We start from the raw sequence: 19713 nt of genomic DNA on the forward strand, positions 1-19713 counted from the left end.
CTAAATAACACCAAAATACATTTTTCCGGTAGACATGAGAAAACTTTGCAAAGCTCTGTTCTTTGAAAGCAAAGATCTTATGCCCATAACACAGACTCAGCTATGGTCTTTAATAACTGTCAAGGGCATCATGTTTCATTTGTTTTTGAACCTTAAAAACAAAAGAAACACTTCAGAGACTCATGTTGCATCTCATCCCTCAGCTGTGTTACTAGATGGCATCAGATCACCGGGGAGAGTAAGTCTACCTGTACCTTCAGCTACGCAGGCACGCAGTAAAACAGAAGAATGGGCAAAGGACTTTGAGAATTTTTTCAGACTTTTTTCCTGATAAACAAGGACATCTTGAGTGGTGCTGAATTCAATTTATATGGCAACTCTGTTTCTGCCACAAGCAAACTGACTTCCCATATTCATCACTTGCCCTCATGTGCTGGGGCAGCCTGGGTATATGTGCTATTTATTTGCCTGTATATCTGAGGATCCAGAGACAGAGCCTAAGGACAATAAGATACTGGAACATAATATTTCATATTTAAAATTTAAAGCTCTAAATAATTTAACATAATTATTTTCTACCAATGACATCCTTTATAATATGCCAGGAACCAGGATAAATGCTTTACATATATTATTATTAATCCTTATAAAACCTGGCAAAATCAGCATTATTGTCCCTGTCTTCTTTAAAAAGATGAGCAAACCCAAACTGAAACACAGAAAGGTTAATTCCCTGCCCAAGACCACACAGCAAGTAATGGGGAAAAAAAAAAAAAAAACTGGGAATACAAACCCAGGTGTATTTGATTCTTAAGTTCTGGCTTTTAGCTGACATTTTATATTGTTTCTCATCATCTTCACCAAGGGTTGGCAAACTCCTACCCATGGGCCAGTGCACACAATATAATGAGACGGGGTGGAATTGCATCTGATCTCCCTAGCACCTAGCCTATCGGCAACGGCTAATTACCTAAAGGCTCAATTACACACCACTCAAACTCCGCAAAGGAGCAAAGAAATCTATTATACGCAGAAAACCTTCATCCTAATAATAAAATCATTAGCTTCAAGAGGAAAAAGTAATTCAAACTTTGAAAGCAGAAGTATCTGATGGCTTATGGCATTAAAAGATTCTATTCTGCTTGTAAGAGAAAAAAGAAAATCTGTTGGCATGTTTTATGGGTCAGACGAAAATTCTATCACCCAACAGAGCCTGCCTACATTCTAGAAATTAATGTGTTTGTGGGGAGGAGTTCTTTTTCAAACCAGGTCATAATGTATGCCTGCCAAGTGAACCCTCTCTCTTCAAGAATATTCAAAGTACAAGTAGCAACAGGAGAGAGGCAGTCCTGTCCCTGAAGGGGCAGCCGGGCATGTTTTATCACCAAGAAAGAGAGGGAAAGCAAAAGAAGATTCTGTGCAACCAAATTAAGTTGTGAGATATCCAAAAGTAACGTGTCAAGAAACTCTTATTCATACGTGGAATTAAAAACAACGCAACAAAAAGATCAATTTATGCTTGAGTTTCATCAGGGGCCGTTTCAGGTCTTCTGTTACAGAAGGTCTCGATCTGCACTTACAGACACAGCAATCAGGCTTCATTACAGCCAGTATTTACGTCTGAAAATTCTGTTTCAACTTCCCCACGCCCAGCCCCTGAGAAACCCTGGTGTGAAATTATCCTGAAATCAGAAGAGCACAAATAGCTTTTCCAACAGGAGGCAGGAGGCTCCTTTTCCATTGTGGATGGCGTGTCCACCTCCAGCACCCTGTGCAGACAGGCTCCCAAGCTCCCTACCTCTTCACGCCCCTGACCTTTTCTCGCTAGCACAGCCTCACAGCTCTCTGTCCTGTCCCATAAGGACCAAATCCCAGTTGTGGCGTAAACGGCCCTGGCCGAGCAGGAGCACAAGGGTCACAACTCTACCCAAGCCACACGGAAGCATTTTAAAGAGCTCTTCCACAGAGCACTTACAATTTTCTAACATAGCATATAATTCTGTTATCTGTTATTGTCATGCGTTGCCTCTCTCCCTCCGCCAGCATGCAGATCCACGTTCCTTGGGCACCTCTGCATGTTATATACGTGGATATATTTATCCCAAATGTTAAGTGCAGTGCCTGGGAATTCCTGGCAATAGGTGCTCCAACAAGATGTGTTGAATCAAGATATGCTGAATGTGTTGAGACTTCCCATTTTTAGTGCACATAGTTCTTAGCAGTATTGCTTATAATCAGAATATAGTTATGCCCCCATGGGGAATTACAACAGTTATGACTGCAAAAAGGAAACAGGAGAAATAAAGAGCCTGCAAAAAAGACTGAGACAATACGTTATCCTGCATCCATGTAACAGAACGATAGACAACCAAGTGAAGATGATTAAGGTCGGATGTCAAGGACAAATGGTGGCATCCTCAGGTCTTGTGCTGCGTTTATGCAGAAGATAATCTGGATCCACGGAGCTTTATCAACCCCGTAGAGGTAACTATGCCAGGCACAATGATCATTCTTGTAGATGTCTACAGAGTTGACCCCTCCATACTTTTTCGGTTTTGAAACGATAAACTGTCTTGACTTAACAGGATGCTGCTCGTATTGACACACTCAAGAGCATACCGGGAAGACAGGTTAAATGGTAGAGGGCTGTCCCATCTGCATTTCTGAAACTCAGATCTAACGACGACATTCTCACCTTCACATCCTCAATGATTCCTGGTTGCCCATGTGCTAAAGGCTGATTTCTTCGTGTGGCGAACTTGCTCAGCTCTTTGGAACATTCTCCAACTACCCATCTCCATATCCACGTTTTCATCACCCCCTTTCCACCTCCCTTCCTCCACAGGTCTTTAGACCTGGGGCTCCAGGTCCACCCTCAGGAAAACTGAGAAAAAAGCATCATTCAGTCTGTCAAATTTTCATAACCCCTAAGTCACTCTTTCTCCAATAACCATCCATTTACTTTAAAACAAACAAACAAAACAAACAGTTTCTAGTTAAGGAAAAGCTATGTACAAGGCATGGGGTTTTTAAAAAAAAAAAAAAGGAAAAAAATTCATTTGCATTATTTCACTTTAATACTAAAAAAAAATCCTATCAACACGAATGTCATTCTGCATGTATATATATACAGACACTCAATAAGTATAAGTGCACTTCACCCAAGAACAGATAAAGATGGCATATAAACACAGGAGAAAATGTTCAGCATCTTTAGCCATTAGGGAACTGCAAATTAAAATCACAATAAAATACCACTATTAAATGGATAATGTTTTTAACCGACCGTGCCCAGACTGGCAAGGACGTAGAGCAACTGTGACTCTCACGCACTGCTAGTAGGAAAGTAAAACAGCACGGCAACTTTGGAAAACAGTTTGGTGGGTTTCTTACACAGCTGAACACACATTTAACGCAAGATGCAGCAATCGCACTCCTGGGGATGTACACAAGTGAAATGAAATCACGTGTTCACGCCAAGACATAGGTGTACATGTATGCAGTGACTTTATTCATCGTCACTCAAACCTGGAAACAACCCAGTGTCCTTCAACTGACGGGCGGATAAACAAACTACAGTAAGTACATCCATACAAGGGAAGACTACGCAACAGTAAAATGAAAAGACCACTGACGCTCTCAACAAACTGGATGACCCTCAAAGGTGTTATGCCAAGGGAAAGAAGCCAGACACCAAAGCCTCATTCTGTATGATTTACTGTCCATGACATTTTGGAAGCAGCAAAACTGTGGACAGAGATGAGATGGGTGGCTGCCAGAAGCTGGGGGGGGGGGGGGGGGGCGTGACCACAAAGGGACAAGAGAGAAGTTTAGGAGGGTGACGGAACAATTCTATATCATGATCGTTACGGTGATTACATGCTTATTAGCGTTTGTCAGATCTCAAACCGTATATAAGTGGATGTGTTTGACTGGATGTAAATTACACATCAACAAAGCTTAGAGTGAAAAACAATCAGCCAACAGAAAGAAACACAAGTACCTTGTCACAGACCACAAGGCTCCTGAATGGCCAAGCTGGGCTGTACATTTGCAGTATGCTTATTTACGTATTTCCAAATAACTTACCAGTACTACTGCCACTCAGGAATATATTACAGCACAAAAATACGTACATAGGCAAACATCTATCATTGTCAAACTTGGACATAAAACCATATAGTCTTCTTGATCGTTTTTATTTATTTTTTCGGGGGGGGGGTGGTCAACTTTTTGCCAGATCTGACAGGGACAACGTTTTGACCTCACAATACAGCAAACAACAAACACAAATCAGACATTTTCTTGTGGTTCGCGGTGCTTGGAGGATTACGCTTGGTTTTAGCAGGTTGTGTTTTCAGACTTCTTTTTTTTTTTTTTTTTTTTTTGCGGTACGCGGGCCTCTCACTGTTGTGGCCTCTCCCGTTGCGGAGCAAAGGCACCAGACGCGTGGGCCCAGCGGCCATGGCTCACGGGCCCAGCAGCTCCGCGACATGTGGGATCCTCCCAGACCGGGGCACGAACCCGTGTCCCCTGCATCGGCAGGCAGACTCTCAACCACTGCGCCACCAGGGAAGCCCTTCAGACTTCTTTTTAAGCTATTCAAATGTCCCGTGGAGGCTGGCTCTCCATCAACTTAACGACGTAATCTCTGGATCAGCCTGCCCACACGTGAGTGAGGCCAGACACGTGCTCTGTCCTCGGATTACCTCTCCTCCTGCTTCTGACGTGGGGCGTCTACCACACAGCTTGGGTGTGAGCACAAGGAATGATCTGTATGCGTGCTGACAATGCTACAGACTTTCTGACACTGACATGTATTGTTTGTTCTTTCAAAATGGTCTAGTATTTTCTTCCCCCATGCAGACGGTCACAAACACCTCCTTTTATGCTTGCCCACTGTGGAGAGGTCTGTTCTGGTTGGCCTCCTTTCCCTAATATACTTAAAGACATTTTACAGTTTCCACTTCTTTGCCAAGTCTTATACATCTTGGACCCATGAGATCTGACACACATTGGTCATGCATCTGACTCCCCTTTTCCCATTTACTGAAAGCAATCTTTTTTCCTGCTAGTATCATTCTGGGACATTTCTTCAGGAATGACATTTCTAGGACACTTCCTTAAGAATGACATTTAGAGAAAACTCTTCAGTGCATGTTTTTTGTGGATTTCCAGAAACAACCGTAAATAGTCGAAAGGTCTGCTGCAGGTAACTGACCTCCTTAATCCTACCTTTCAAGGCTGCGGGCTTTTTTGCTTTCCTTTGCCAATACTGAATGGAGTGCTAGGGTGGTCACTTTCTTTTGGTTTTATGACTTTTATTGTGCTGTGCTCATTAAAACTTAGCAACTCCCGCACAGCCCACTTCTGACGAGGCCTTATATGCCACTTCCCATTGCTTTGTTTAGACCTTCAAGTTTTCTGTTTAATTTCTCTTTCACTGTAAACTTGAACCTATAACCATAAAACAGGTTTTCTCAACTCATCACTGTGGACATTTGGGCCAAATCACTCTTTACTGTGGTGACGGGGCCACGGGGGTGGGGGCCGTCCTGTGCACTGTTCCATGCTGAGCAGTATCCCTGGCCTCCACCCACTAGATGCCAGGAGCACCCTCTCCCCCAAGTTGTGACAACAGAAAATGTCTCCAGACATTACCCAGTGTCTCCTTGGGGGCATGACCGCCCGCAGTTGAAAACCACTGCTATCAAACGACCCGTTCCATTTAAAAGAACACTCTCAGCACTAACAGCTCAGGAAACTATATATTAAATTTGCCAGCAAGTTGCAAGTAACACCCAGCAGCAAAATGGAAGTACTCATTTTCTTAGGGGAGACTGAGAAATTCTTTCCTTTTCAATAAGAAAAAAAAAGATCATTCCAGGTGTTTATACTGTTTCTCCTCTAAAGATATCTGTTCCTTCCCCCACAACGTCCTCACAGAGGTGAGCTCTCCCCTTCCCCTTCCCCTTCACCGGCAGAAAACAGGCTGGCCATACCAAACATCCTTCACGTTCAGCCCACGTGAACAATGGGGATAATAATGCTAGTGCCCATCACATAGGGGCAGCAGGGGGATTACATGAGTTAACGCAGATGGTGTGTCTGAAACAGCGCTCCCGTGCAGTAAGTGTTTTATAAGGAGTAGCTCTTAACATCGTTATAGCCAGAAAGTACCATTGCTCAATCACTTACGTTCTCATTTCACATCACATAGTCTTTACTGAACATCTGTGCTATGTAGACACTCTGCTGGACCAATGTCATGGTGTTCAAGAAGGGTACAGTCCGTAAGGAGATGATGAGGATGATAAAAGTGTAAACAAGATACAAAGGTGCCAGACAGGGGCGCCAACTGTGTCTAGAGGAGTCAGGGAAGGCTTCCTGAAGAAGGTAGTTGAGCTGAGACCTGGATGACAAGAAGAAATTCTCCAGGGGACAAGGAGGATGGAGGGCACTGCCTTCAGAGGTCAAAGCAAAGGCTAGAAGTCCAAGAGCATTGAGTTAACATGACATTTTTAGGAAATTAAACTTCAAAATCACTACCAGTAAAAATGTGACCAGGGGAGCTACGGGAAATGAGGCTAAAGAGCAAGCTGGGGTCAGCTCATGACCAGCCTCATGGAAAGTACAGCCTCTCCCAGAATGCACCGAGAACACAAATGCCACGGGGTGTTAAAAGGTTGCCGTGTGGGAGGCGCAGGGTCAACCGAGACCATGAGAAATGCCCCGTCAAACCTAAATGAGGCTTTTGACTAGAGGACTTTCCAAAACATTCAAAATGCCAAAGGTGATTATGAGTTTCCAAAGGAAAAAAACTTTAAGCAGCAATTCCCAAACTTAGGTGACAATCTCGTAAGAGCAGAGCTCCGGAAGGGATCTGGCCTGGGAAATATCGCTGAGCGAATGAGAAGACATTAAAGACTGTTTAATAAAGGAATCTCATCACTGGTTTTGCACATGAGAAATGCCACTCTAATCTGACCAACATGGAGAGATTATATGGGATTGGAGTAAGCCCGGAGGCAAGAAAAAACACAGGGAGACCCACACAATATTCCAAAGAAGGAAAATAAGAGACCTAGCCAGGGTCACAGGCAGTGGACACGGAGAGGACAGAATGCCCTGGAGAGATAGTAAGAGGTAGGAACGACGTGATGGTGGGTAATGAATGTTAGTCCTGAGATAGAGGGAGACGTACAAAAATACCCAAGTTTTCACCTTAAGCAATAAGTGAGATGCTGGAACTACTCACTAAGAAAGACATCAGGAAGAAAAAAGTTGGTCTGAGGGGAAGCCCAGGAGTGCCGTTTTAATGGGCTGCGTGTGAGGCACATGTGAATGCTCATGGGTGTGTGGGTAGGGGCACCAAAGACCCAGACTAGAGAGAGAAATTCCAGAGCCATTGACAGGGAAGTGGGTTGAAACCGCCGGCATCAAGAGGACTGGCCAGTGAGAGAGCGCAGAGTGAAAAAGGAAGGTGATACAGACCAGACCTGCAGAGGAACACCATTTAAGGGCTGGGCGGGAGGAAGAGCCTGCAAAGCAGTCACGGAAGAGGTGGGATGAGAAGAGAGAGCGGACTGCCACGTGACACAGGAAGGATAAATAATTACAAAGGAGGGAACGGCGTCATTCAGACTGAAGGTGAAGTTAGGGGAGGGACATTAATAATCCCACACCGGATGCTTTCGACAACACCCCTCCAGGAAAACAACTGTGGGGGCCCCCGTTCAGTGGTTCTCAAATTGACTGTGGGTCAGGATCACCTGGAGGGCCTGTTCCAACCCAGCCTGTGGGGCTGCCCCCAGAGTTTCTGATTCACTAGGTCCCAGGTGATGCTGACGCTGCTCAGGAACTGCCCTTTAGGACCGTGGCTCTAGATAAAGGAACGCTGCCCTTTCCTCTCTGCCTTGAGCAAAACTGTCAGTTGGGGAAAGCACGAACGTTTCATCTTCTTTCTGTCTGGCCCTCTGATTCCAGAAGACGGAAGTTATTCATCTTACTGCCTTCTCATTCCAACTTAAGGAGCCCAAATCTACCGCATTTCATGGAACATAAAAGGGTTTCGACTACAAGACACACCTTTATTTTACGTAAGAAGAAAAAGATGCCAATAATTATGAGATGTGGCCGATTGTGAGAAGCAGTCTGGTTTCAGAATGTGAAATCCTACAAAAATGTACATTTCAGAATTGATAAAATGTGGCCAGTCCTGTCCTCTAGGGCCACCTGGGAAAAGTCTGAACAGAAGCCTGTTCGCCAGTGGGACCTATGATTCTGTGTCTCCTCTGTTCTTCGTCTTGTGGGATATACACACATGCTGACATCCACCTACCATATCCAAGAACTCTGCTCCTCCTGGGATCTCCCAGTAGCTGGGCCCTTCACCTGAGCCTCCAAAGGCATCGAACCCCACATTCCTCCAGTTCTTCAGAAGTTCTCAAAACTCATTATTCAATGTATCGGCACATCTCCATATAACTCCTGCATTCCCCACGTTTACCCAGGATAATGAGTGCGCAAACCCAGAGTGTTCCAGCCCAGACCGTCCACCACAGACACGATCCATTCAGGAAATGCGGTCACTACAATCGGCAAAAGCTGAAAGGAAACAGACACCCTCACCCTATTGTTCCTCCTCTTAAGCAGGAGAAATCTTCTGAATTGCATCTATGATTAATTCAAAATGACTTATAGCCAGTGGTTGCTGTTTCTTTGAACCTGGCTGCATGACAGGTACTGCTATCTGTATATACTTTCTCAAAAGCAGCACTCCAGGTAGATTACTTTTTAACGTGAAACCAAGACTCAGATGTTGGTGGTGCAGCCAAGATTAAACAAATAATAAGGGATTCATTGCAAGAGTATAAAATTTTCATACACAAGCTATTTTTTTTTTTTTTTTTTTGCGGCACGCGGGCCTCTCACTGTTGTGGCCTCTCCCGTTGCGGAGCACAGGCTCCGGACGCACAGGTTCAGCGGCCATGGCTCACGGGCCCAGCCGCTCCGCGGCATGTGGGATCTTCCTGGACCGGGGCACGAACCCGTGTCCCCTGCATCGGCAGGCGGACTCTCAACCACTGCGCCACCAGGGAAGCCCCAAGCTCTTTTATAAACACTTCCCCTAGCCTGACACTGGCCAGTGTCCACAGCCAAAATACTCAGGCAGCACCAAAAGCACAAGCGACCCTTTCACCTTTTGCGGTACCTAGAAGAAAATGTCTTTGACTCTCGTCTATGGAGTGAACTTGCCACAGAAAGTCAAAACAAAATAGCCATCCACCTCTGCTCTTTCGCGGGGAGTCCCGCAGCACTCCTCTCTCTTCTGTGAGAATTCTGCTTACCCACTTTGTGCCCCTTTGCTCTCAGAAGTACAAGTTGAAGTCAATCTGTCAACTTCTATGGGGCCTCCCAAAGCCAGGCATTGCTGGGGTTGTCGTGCTACAATAAACAACCACGCTTTTATCACCAACACTCCCTTCTAAGATACAACACTTTACATATGTTCTACAAAACGTGAAAATGGCTACACGAAGGGCAGGCAGATCAGAAACAGAGGGAGGCCATAAGACTCTCTGTTGAGACACTTTCTGGGTCTAACCCTGAGGCCACACTTCCTCAGAGGGGACCCAAACCTAGAAGGAGCCAGAGCTAGAACGTTCTTACCCAGGCAGCCCCTTCCACACCATTAACACAGCAGATGAAAGGTCAACCAAAACAAATGCCTTATACAAACAGTCCAAGTCTTTTGCCTTGGGAGAACGCTTTGAAAAGACAGGAGGAAACCTGATCCCTACCTGAACGTCCCAGGAGAGCGCCCAGTAGTAGCAAATCCTCCAAGAGGGTCAAAATTGCCTGTTATTTTTAAAACCTGAAACTTAAAATAATCCCAGACCCCTTGGCCACATGTCATAAAAACTGCCAGATAAGTTGTACACATGGAATTGATTCCAACGATCCACCAGAGAAAGGGGTCTCTCACATTCGGCAACATCTCATTTCCATGTGGAAAGAATTACCAGAACTGGGCAGAGATGGAAGGGCAGGGGAGGAGGGGCGGGGAAGGCCGGTGATGATTCCAACGAGCGGAACCATACTGCACTACCAAGTATGCAGTGCGGTCCGAGCACAAGTCACTGTAAGCACTTAGAGGACGACTTTTAGAAAAGCTTATATTTTTAAAGGTAGTTTCATACGTTTGTTACAGTTTTGACAGTTGTTCTTGCTCTGGCAAGGTTTCTTGTTGTTGTTGTTGTTGTTTTTTAACTTTCCCAAATCTGAAAGCAATGAGTCCTTTGTATTCAAGCTCTGGTATCTGGAAAAGGCATCATTATGGATAGGTCGACTATGAGCTACCTGCAGGATTTCAGCTCTCCCACATGTGGGAAATTCTGACCCAACATCTGTTTTCCAGTACGATCCTGTCTTGACACAATTCCATAAGTACATCTGCATTGCCCCCAGGTGTTGGAAAGTCCAGTGATAGATCCAAGGTCACACAGAAAACTAGGCTCCCTGTTAATTACCTCAATTCTTCTGGAAAGGTTTCTAAAGTAAATGGGTTCCAGGAAACCTGAGAAGCAATACCCAGTGTTCCCAGGTTTGGTCTGGTTAGAAGACACTTCTAAATAAAGCATCATTCCCACAGTCTTCTTCCGAGTTTAGATACTGCTTTTGAGGCTCTCTCTCTCTCTCTCTGAAATTCTGTAGAATTGTGCAGCTCATTGGAATCATCACCAGCCTCTCCTGGCTGCTTGCAACGGCCAAATCTATTTACAAAAAGCAGATGTTACCTAAAGCCTCCATATTCAAAGTGTGGTTTAAGAGGCAGCAGCGACAGCATCTCCCGGGAGCTAGTTAGAAACACAGAGTCTCTCTCCGCCACCTCTGATCTACTGAACCATAAACTTCATTTCGACAAGTTCCCAAGGTGACCTGTACGCACTGACTAAACCAGGGGAAGGCAGACTACGGATGTGCAGGCCAAATCCGGTGCTGTCTGTTTTCGTAAATAAAGTCTGACTGAAACACAGCCAGAGCCGTTAACTTGTCTTTGCTTGCTTTCACACTAGCATGGCAGAATTGAGAAGCTGCAAATATGTACGTGGCCCTTTACAGAACAATGTTTACTAACCCCTGATCTCAACCTTTACTGTGGTGGCAAAGGGGGCGCTAGACACCTGTGCTAAAACCACAGCAGGAGATTATCGTAAGGACAAAGTAGACAGTCTTTTTTTGATAAGAGATCTGCTTGGCCCATTAGGTAATGGAAATCATCAGGCACACTTCTAGACCTCATTCAAGTTAAACCCCCCAAGGTCCAGCACCATTTTCCACCCTATGGACCCTGCCAAAGAAACACAGTGTCTGTCTTTATGAAATTTACAGGCAGAGAAGATGTAATTAGCATGAACTTAACATGGTACCCCCTATATAATTCATTAATGCATTAGAAGGACCCAAATTTTTTTAAATTGATTTATTATTTATTTCTGGCGGCACTGGGTCTTTGTTGCTGCACGCGGGCTTTCTCTAGTTGCGGCGAGCGGGGGCTACCCTTCGTCGCAGTGCGCAGACTTCTCATTGCGGTGGCTTCTCTTGTTGCAGAGGCTTGGGCTCTAGGCGCGCGGGCTTCAGTAGTTGTGGCTCGCGGGCTCTAGAGTGCAGACTCAATAGTCGTGGAGCACGGGCTTATTTGCCCCGCGGCATGTGGGATCTTCGAGGACCAGGGCTCGAACCCATGTCCTCTGCATGGGCAGGCGGATTCTTAACCGCTGCGCCACCAGGGAAGCCCGGACACAATTTGTTTCATACCAAGTTCTGGTTATTTAAGCCACACGTGAAATATTTAAACAGAAACCGCCAGTGAAGCAGCAGGTGGGAAGCTTTTAACTGAAACCACCACTGCTGCTATGGGGGTGGTAGGTGGGGGGACTCAGGGTATAGCCACATGCATGAGGCTTGGTGTATCAAGTGAAGAATATTCTCCCTGCCCCAAATCTCTCCCCTTCTGTCCCTCCCTCTCTCTCACCATCCTTCCGTGTCCCTCTTATTTTCCCCTCTCTGCGCCTTTGCCCAACATGTGGTTTTAAAGTCTACCACCTGCATTTCCTGGATTGCAAGACCTCTGCTGAGATGCCACCAGTGGTTTTGTAACAGCGAAGAACAAATGTGACTCTATATTAGATTTGTTTCTTTTACTTTAACCTTTGTATTCTACCGTCTTTGCTTCCAGTTAAGAATGCTACCCATACCGTGAAATATATAGGATAGCCCATTCTCAAGGCTATGACCTTTAATGGTGCAACACTTTTCCATTCATATAGTGATTAAAAGTTTCAGAACAGAGAATAACATTTGTCTTGTTGGACGATTATAGGAACATTGTGACCTAACCTACATGGACAGCTGCAAGAACAAAGGATTCCGACACCAAGAAGTTCACAAGAACCAACCACAGCTCCTCCCCTTTTAGTATACTAACAGAAGCCTGAATTCTGACTTGGGTAAGGTGGTTTTCTAGGACATTAGTCTGCCGTCTTCTAGGAGTCCTGGCTTTCCAAATAAAATTATTCCTTGCCTCAACACCTCGTCTCCCGATTTATTGGCCTGTCGTGCAGTGAGCGGAACGAGTCTGGACTCGGTAACAGTTTCGGCAAAAATGAGAAGACTTTCGATCTGAGCCCCACCTCCAGGGCCTGCACTCTCTGAGAAGAAACCTGGCCAACACAAAACATACAGGATCTACCTTAGAAGGAGAAGAGCAGCTGGGAGGAGAAAAGAGGGGAGGGTCCCAAGGAGAAGGTCCTGGAGACACTGGGGCTGAGACAGTCCCATAGACACATGTGTGGTACCTTCCAGGTGCCTCAACACCCGAGGTCGCATCCCACACAGGCCGGGTGGCCTGCTGCTACCCTGCTGGTTGCTTGCTTTTGTTCACGTGCTTACTGGTCTGTGGTTAGGTTAGCTTTAAGCAAACTGTGGGTGGTCATCCTACTGTGTGGTTTTGGTTATTCTCAAGTAATTGTTGCTTTAGAAAAATCACAAGTACTGAAAAAAAAATTTTTAATTAAAAACTTTTAGAGAAGCAGAGTCACAACACTCACACCCCTACTTGGACGAGCAGAAAAGGTGCTCTGTAGCTCTCCATAAAGTATTATACCTTACTCCTAAAACAAACTCTCCCCTCTGACCCAATCATGAGCAAGAAAAAAAAATCTACTTTATGACCACTCCAGGGCAAAGCATAGTCCTAAAAAATAACATAGGTGAGTGGTGCCCAAGGTGTGGTTCCCGGTACCACCTGGGAGCGTGTGGGAAATGCAGAGTCTCAGGCCCCACCCCAGAATGGCCAGATCAGAAACCCCAGGGGTGGGGCCCTGCTATCTATGTTTAGCAAGCCCTCCAGATGGCTCTAATGCACATTCAAGTTGGAGAACCACCGATTAGATAGACAATCCCTTTAGGTAAACAAAGGTGTGTTAGCGTGTTCTTCCCTTGGGTTTTCTCACCCCTGAGGCTGTGTGTCTGTGTGTGTGTGTGTCTGTGTGTAGGAGGTGGGGGAAGTTCGGGGGCTTTGGGGACCTCATGTCAGTAAATGAAGGGCCAGGTCCATGGGGGGTCATCCTCTGCCCTCAGCAGTACCAGGAGGCATTTCTCATGCACCTGGTGTTACATTCTCAGCAGACATCTGAGGCTCAAATATTAGAGCACTGGTTGCAAAGGGTCAGGCCGTAAACAGCCTTAACAGCCATAGGGCCTCAGTTACAACTACTCCAGTCCGCCGTTGTAGTGGGAAAGCAGCCACAGGAATATGTGACTGAATGAGTGTGGCTGAGCGCCAACAAAACTTTATTTACAGGAACAGGCAACGGGCTAATCTGGCTCACAGGCTGTAGGCTGCTGAACCCTGAGTTAGAGTAACATGAGCTGCCACAACAAATAAGCCCACACGTCTCAATGGCTTTTAGGATACAAGTTTACTCTTACTCTTGTACCAAGCCAACGCAGTCCAGCATTCCTAGCTGTCAGAAAGGTTTCCTCCAAGGACGCTCTGGACACCCAGGCTCTGCCTGCTCTGTGGCTCCACTCTCCCCCCACCTATTCCCAAAGGGACACGCATATCTCACCAGCAAATTAGTCACCACACCCCTCCTCAAGGCAAGAGGGCTACAAAACAGCCTTGAGCTGGACACCCACTCCCAGCAGCGCCTCCACACTGCAAGGGGAAGTGAATTCTGGAGACCTTTTAGCCATCCTCCTCACCCAGGGTAAGAGGAACAGGCGGTGGCTGGAGGAAGGTAAGATGTCAAGGAAGAGCTTTCATAAGATGGAATCCATGTGCATGTTTGTGCATGCATATAAAGGTCCTTCCCATCATGTACCCACGCACACAACTTTTGTTTAATCTGGCAGGTGGAGGGGTGGATGGGAGACATCTGTGGCCTGAGGAAAGTGAGGTGAAGCCCCTCATGGAAGGGAAAGAAGATAAGGGAAGGCTGGGGCACACTAGGATGGACACCCTCCCCCCGCCCGCCCTCCACCTCTGCCTGGATTAAAACCTACATCAGATATTGGCGGCAAGGTACTAATAAAGCCGGATTCTGGAAAGATGTGAGATAAAATCTTTACGGGCTGTAGACAGGTACTCCTTTTCAGACCTTAGTATTTGGAATCTAAGTACAGTTCTATACACCGAAGGCCCTTGTCAAAATGAGACTCCGCATGCGTGACAAATTGTTTTCTGAAAAAAAATCCTATTTGAATTGCACAAGTTTAAATAAGCCAGTGATAAGCCAAATAGCCTGCCTCTTGGAGAGCTGGAAAGAGAAAAGGGTCAGGACGGGAAATCATAAAATAAACAAATCACTGCTATGAAAATTTATACGGCTCCCCCCACCTCTGAAACGAGAGTTCAGAACAGAAATGCTTACTCCTTACCACTGGCTATTAGATCAAGATGTGTTCAATCCGCGAGTGCGCCGCATGCCACTATTCAGCCATGCTGTGTATTTTTCCATAGGTCTGAAATATCCGCTGTTTCCTCTGCTGCCTCCTCCCACATACCAGATACTTGAGAGCAAATCTCATTTAGATCATGTTTTGTCTAGAGGCAGCCGAGCGGCTTCGTAGTAAGGCAGACGCAGAGCACACAATTTCAAGCACTAGCATTCAAAAGCACAGAGCTAATTACCTGTAACTGGGGAAACAAGGCAGAGACGGATCCCCTGTTTGTGTTCAGGCAGGAGGTGATCAGAAAGGTCTGTGTGCTATCCAGGGCAGAAGAGAGCAAAGTGCGTCCTCGCCAGCACCGCCCCAGGTCCCACCAGGAGCCGGGTGGATTGCAGCGGTGGGGGCCATGGAAGCAGCCCAACCATGTGGCAGGGTGCCGTCCTCAGACGTGCGAACTTGGAGCCGCTGAAGACTACAACCAAAATGGCCATGCAGCTGCACTGTCGGAGGACGGCCACACCGTACTCTGTAGGAAGTCCCGGCTACAGCAGAAAATCAACATGCGTGGTCCTTCTCAAGACGCAGTACCTGCCATCCCAAGGGGGCCAAAAAAACCAACAAGAAACAAAAGAAACACACATTTCAGTTCCTTAGATCATTTTCCCTTCACCTTTTTTTTCTCTGTTTTTCATTTAACAGTTCTCTCTTTTTCAGAGCAATAATTAGTGACGAAAACTTGGTATACTTTAAAACTGTGTTTAAAAGGAAAGAGATGGCCCAAATGGAGTCTGGCCTTTATAAAGTCTGACTTTTCTCAAAATTAGCTCATTGCAATTTAGGGGGAAAGTATAGATGGAGGAAGAATGTCACAAGTAACAGGATACACCTAGAATTCTTTTACCCTAATAGCAAGTTCTTGGAATTTATAAATATCACCAATCTTTGAAATGCTGGATGGGGAAGACACTAATCCCACAATTTTCCTGTTTCCCTCTGCCTATAATGTCCTACCTATTCTTCTCCATCTTGCAAAATCTGCAGTGTTTCAAACTGCAGCTCCTGGGTGGAGGAGGCATGGACTGGGAGTTTGGTGTTGGTAGATGCAAACTATTACACATAGAATGGATGGACAACAAGGTCCCACTGTAGAGCACAGGGAACTTATATTCAATGTCCTGGGTTAAACCATAATGGAAAAGAATATAAAAAAGAATGTGTGTGTGTGTGTAACTGACTCATTTTGTTGTACAGCAGAAATTACCACAACATTGTCAATCAACTTTACTTCAATAAATAAATAAATAAATAATAAATTACTCAAATTGCAGCTCCTTTCCTAAGCCTTCCAGCCAGAGTTCACCTGCCCTGCCCCAAACTATTGTCTAATGCTTAAGGGCTACTCCCCTAATTCTCTGCTTTTAATTCTTAGTTATCTTTTTCATGTATTTCTGTTTTAAATGCCTCGACTTTGAATGCAAGTTCCTTAAAGACAGAGACTGTTATCATGTGTCTTCTTTGTCATACATCTTTGTATCTTTTCTCCCTCTGAAGTGTTTCCAACTTCAGCTGAAAGTAAAAAGTAGAAGCCCGAAGTTTTCAACATAGGTTAAAGAATATTTGCCCCTCATATGCTTAAAGAACTGCTGGGTAAATTAAACCGTAAATCTGAGACAGCAGAGCCATTCCTCCACTGCTTAGCAGACCTAGCTAGTCCAGGTCAATAGCACTGAAGACAAAACAAAACAAAACAAAACAAAACAAAAAACCCACCATCATAAACACCATGAAATGTGCAGGCTGAAATTTGCCACTAAAGCAAAGCAAAGCTTTCCAAGGACAAAGTTACTTTGAAATCCTATTTTAACTTCTGACATGTAATTATTACTACATAAGCTGGGCTGAGAAAATTTACACTTTTTTTGAAAGATAGTCAAGGAAAGTTAATTGCAAGTGTAATGTTTTCAGTAAATTATTTGGAAGAATGGGGGATGACAAATATTCTACTCCAGTATAATGTACTGAAAAATTGGTTGTAATATCTACTACAATCAAACATGAAGATTACACACATATACATAAATACGTGTATATATGTATGTATTATACACAAAGCATATGACAAACACATACACTTTTGTTGCTCTGCTTCTTTACTTTGGATTAATTTTATTGTTTGGATTATTAGACTTTGGACACTGGCCTCATTCCCCACCTAAACTCCAAATTCAGAACCAGCGGTCCTGTTAGCAATTCCAAGCAGGCTTTCTATGGTTGAACCTCTCACCCCTGCAGTTTATAAAGTGTTTTCACTTTGTTTTCTTTCGTTAGTATCTGCAGTTGTCTCTGTCCTAGTGCTCCATTAGATCCAACGCCCCCTTACAGAGAGCGAGGCACCAGTCCGGGTTAATCCATCCTGGTTGCATGGACTCATGGCCTTCCAGAAGGGACACCCCCATATTTAGTGTTTGAGCCATCAGATAAATGAAAAATGCTAATAGTGACAGTTTCAGATCCACACCAATAAGCCCACAGTGTCTAGTTGGTGTGACAAGGTAAAGTTAAAAAGAACAGTGTGGGGAATTCCCTGGCGGTCCAGTGGTTAGGACTCTGTGCTTCCACTGCAGGGGGGCAAGGGATCCTGCATGCCACGAGGCGTGGCCAAAAAAAAAAAGAAAGAAAAGAATAGGGAACACCCCAAAGCAACGTAGAAGATAGCTATGCATACGTTAACAGACCAAGAGATGAAGTCCTCCGAAGGGAGGGGCCGAGTGTGACCATGAGGAAATTATGTTCAGGCAGGCAACCTTACCATTAAGAGAGGCAATCATCTACCCTTTCCAAATACAAACCTAACCCTTGCCAGCATCAGTGAGAACTCAAACGACCTCTGATGTTTTATGGTACCCATCACCCCTCACTTAAATGCTCTCCAGTAAGGAAGCATGGTAAACCCAAGTTATAAAACTCTAGCATGCTTCCCCCCAAGTGCATCTGGCTTTAAATGGCTTCTCCAGGTCTCTCTAGAGTGGAGACATGCAATGCTTCCATGAAATGCTAAATATGGCATCAGAATACCTCCACATGCACAGTCAGCCGTCCCTATTCACCAATCCTCACCTTAGGACTTCTGTGCTGTGAGGAGACCTAGCATTTTCCACACTGCAGCCTTGCTCCTATCCAAGGGCCTTCCTCCCAGGAAGCTGCAGGAGCAATGTACAGGAGCCAGCTCCCGCGCAGGAGCTCCACATCCAAGCTCAGCTTCCTGTACCCCTGGCCCCAAGTTCCCTGCTTCTGACTCAACTGCACTCCCCATTCCATCACCCAAGATCCCTTTCTTTTTTTTTTTTTAATTATTTTTCGGCCACGCCACGTGGCATATAAGATCTTAGCTCCCCGACGGGAGGTTGAACGGGAGGTTCAAGGCCCCCTGCCCTGAAAGCCCAGAGTCTTAACCACTGGACCGCCAGGGAAGCCCCCTAAGATCCCCTTCTGTGCTATGTGCTGGACAAGCTATTTAGGACCAGTCTCATCACATCCTGGACAGGAGCTCAGTATCTACCCCGACACTGTGCACAACCACAGCTCAGGAGCACTCGCTCTCCCTCCAGCCCCGCCCGACAAGGCCTGCCATATGGGGCCAATTCCAGGGCAGACGGGAGCAGAGGCTCTGCAGCTGCTCAAGGATAAATCTTAATCACGGGCCTCAGTCTGGAGTGATCAGCACCCAGCACGGTCACCCTTGCAGAGTTCAGCTTATGAGGCCTGATGATATCTCAGAGCAGATGAGCCGTGCTGCTTGGGGAAAAAAAAAAAAAAAAACAGTAGTGACTGCAAGACACACACACACACACACACACACACACACCCTCTTTCCACCTAACTCCTGGAAAAGCGCAGAAGCCCCTCTGGGTCCGTGAGATGACAGGTGCATATTTATGTTCCATTTCACTGTGACTGACCTTCCACGTGGTTCTGAGTTCTAACAGCTAGAAGGTAAGAGACTTTCCAAACTGCACCCTTCGCAGGCAGGCAGGCAGACAGCTCCACTGTGGGGCACAGAGGTGGCCGTCTCTGAACTCCTGTGCATCTTTGAAAGAATTCTGGGAAGAAATCTCTCTTGATCTCCTGTGACACTACACACGGCTGTATTCACATCCCTTTTGTGCCTAAAACCCCAGGATTCCTGAATAAACAATTGAAGAGTTTTTTTCAAAGGAGAGTGTTCGTCGCTTATAACAATTTAGAATACCTTGAGGTCTGCTTTAGAAAGTCATTTTTTTCATTTTTGAATTTGAATCGTAGAGTGTCAAACCTTTGATGAATCTCCTCTGCTTAATCTCCTCTGCTTACGTCAAAATGAACTTGTATCCTTCAGAAAGAATCACTCCCTAAACTACACAAAGAAAAATGCACGATTTACACACGTTTACAGCGGCACTGGTCACAAGAGTCAAAAGGTAGAAACAACCGAAATGTGCATTAAAGGATGAATGGATATACAAATTGTGGAGTGTACCTACAATAGAATATTATCCAGCCATAAAAATAAATAAAATACTGACACAGGCTACAACGTAGATGAACCATGAAAACATTATGCTAAGTGAAAGAAGCCAGACATAAAAAGACAAATATCGTATGCTTCCATTTAGATGCAATACCCAGCAGGGGCAAATCCGCAGAGACAGAAAGCAGACTGGCGGTTGCCAGAAGCCGAGGGAAGGGGAAAGGGGAGTGACTGCCTCATGGGTACAG

The 19713-nt window shown here is 45.4% G+C and overlaps 1 long non-coding RNA gene across 3 annotated transcripts in view; it reads right to left on the minus strand.

Moving 5' to 3' along the window:
* LOC138842509 (uncharacterized) overlaps positions 1-15466 on the minus strand; it is a 220836-nt gene extending 205370 nt beyond the window's left edge. For all 3 annotated transcript variants that reach the window (XR_011377158.1, XR_011377157.1, XR_011377156.1), the window contains exon 1: positions 15200-15466. This is a non-coding gene — a long non-coding RNA (uncharacterized lncRNA). The remainder of the gene's footprint in view (positions 1-15199) is intronic.
* Between the last annotated feature and the right edge of the window lie 4247 nt (positions 15467-19713).

Source organism: Globicephala melas, chromosome X, assembly GCF_963455315.2.
Source record: "Globicephala melas chromosome X, mGloMel1.2, whole genome shotgun sequence".
In the NCBI taxonomy this organism is placed as follows: domain Eukaryota; kingdom Metazoa; phylum Chordata; class Mammalia; order Artiodactyla; family Delphinidae; genus Globicephala; species Globicephala melas.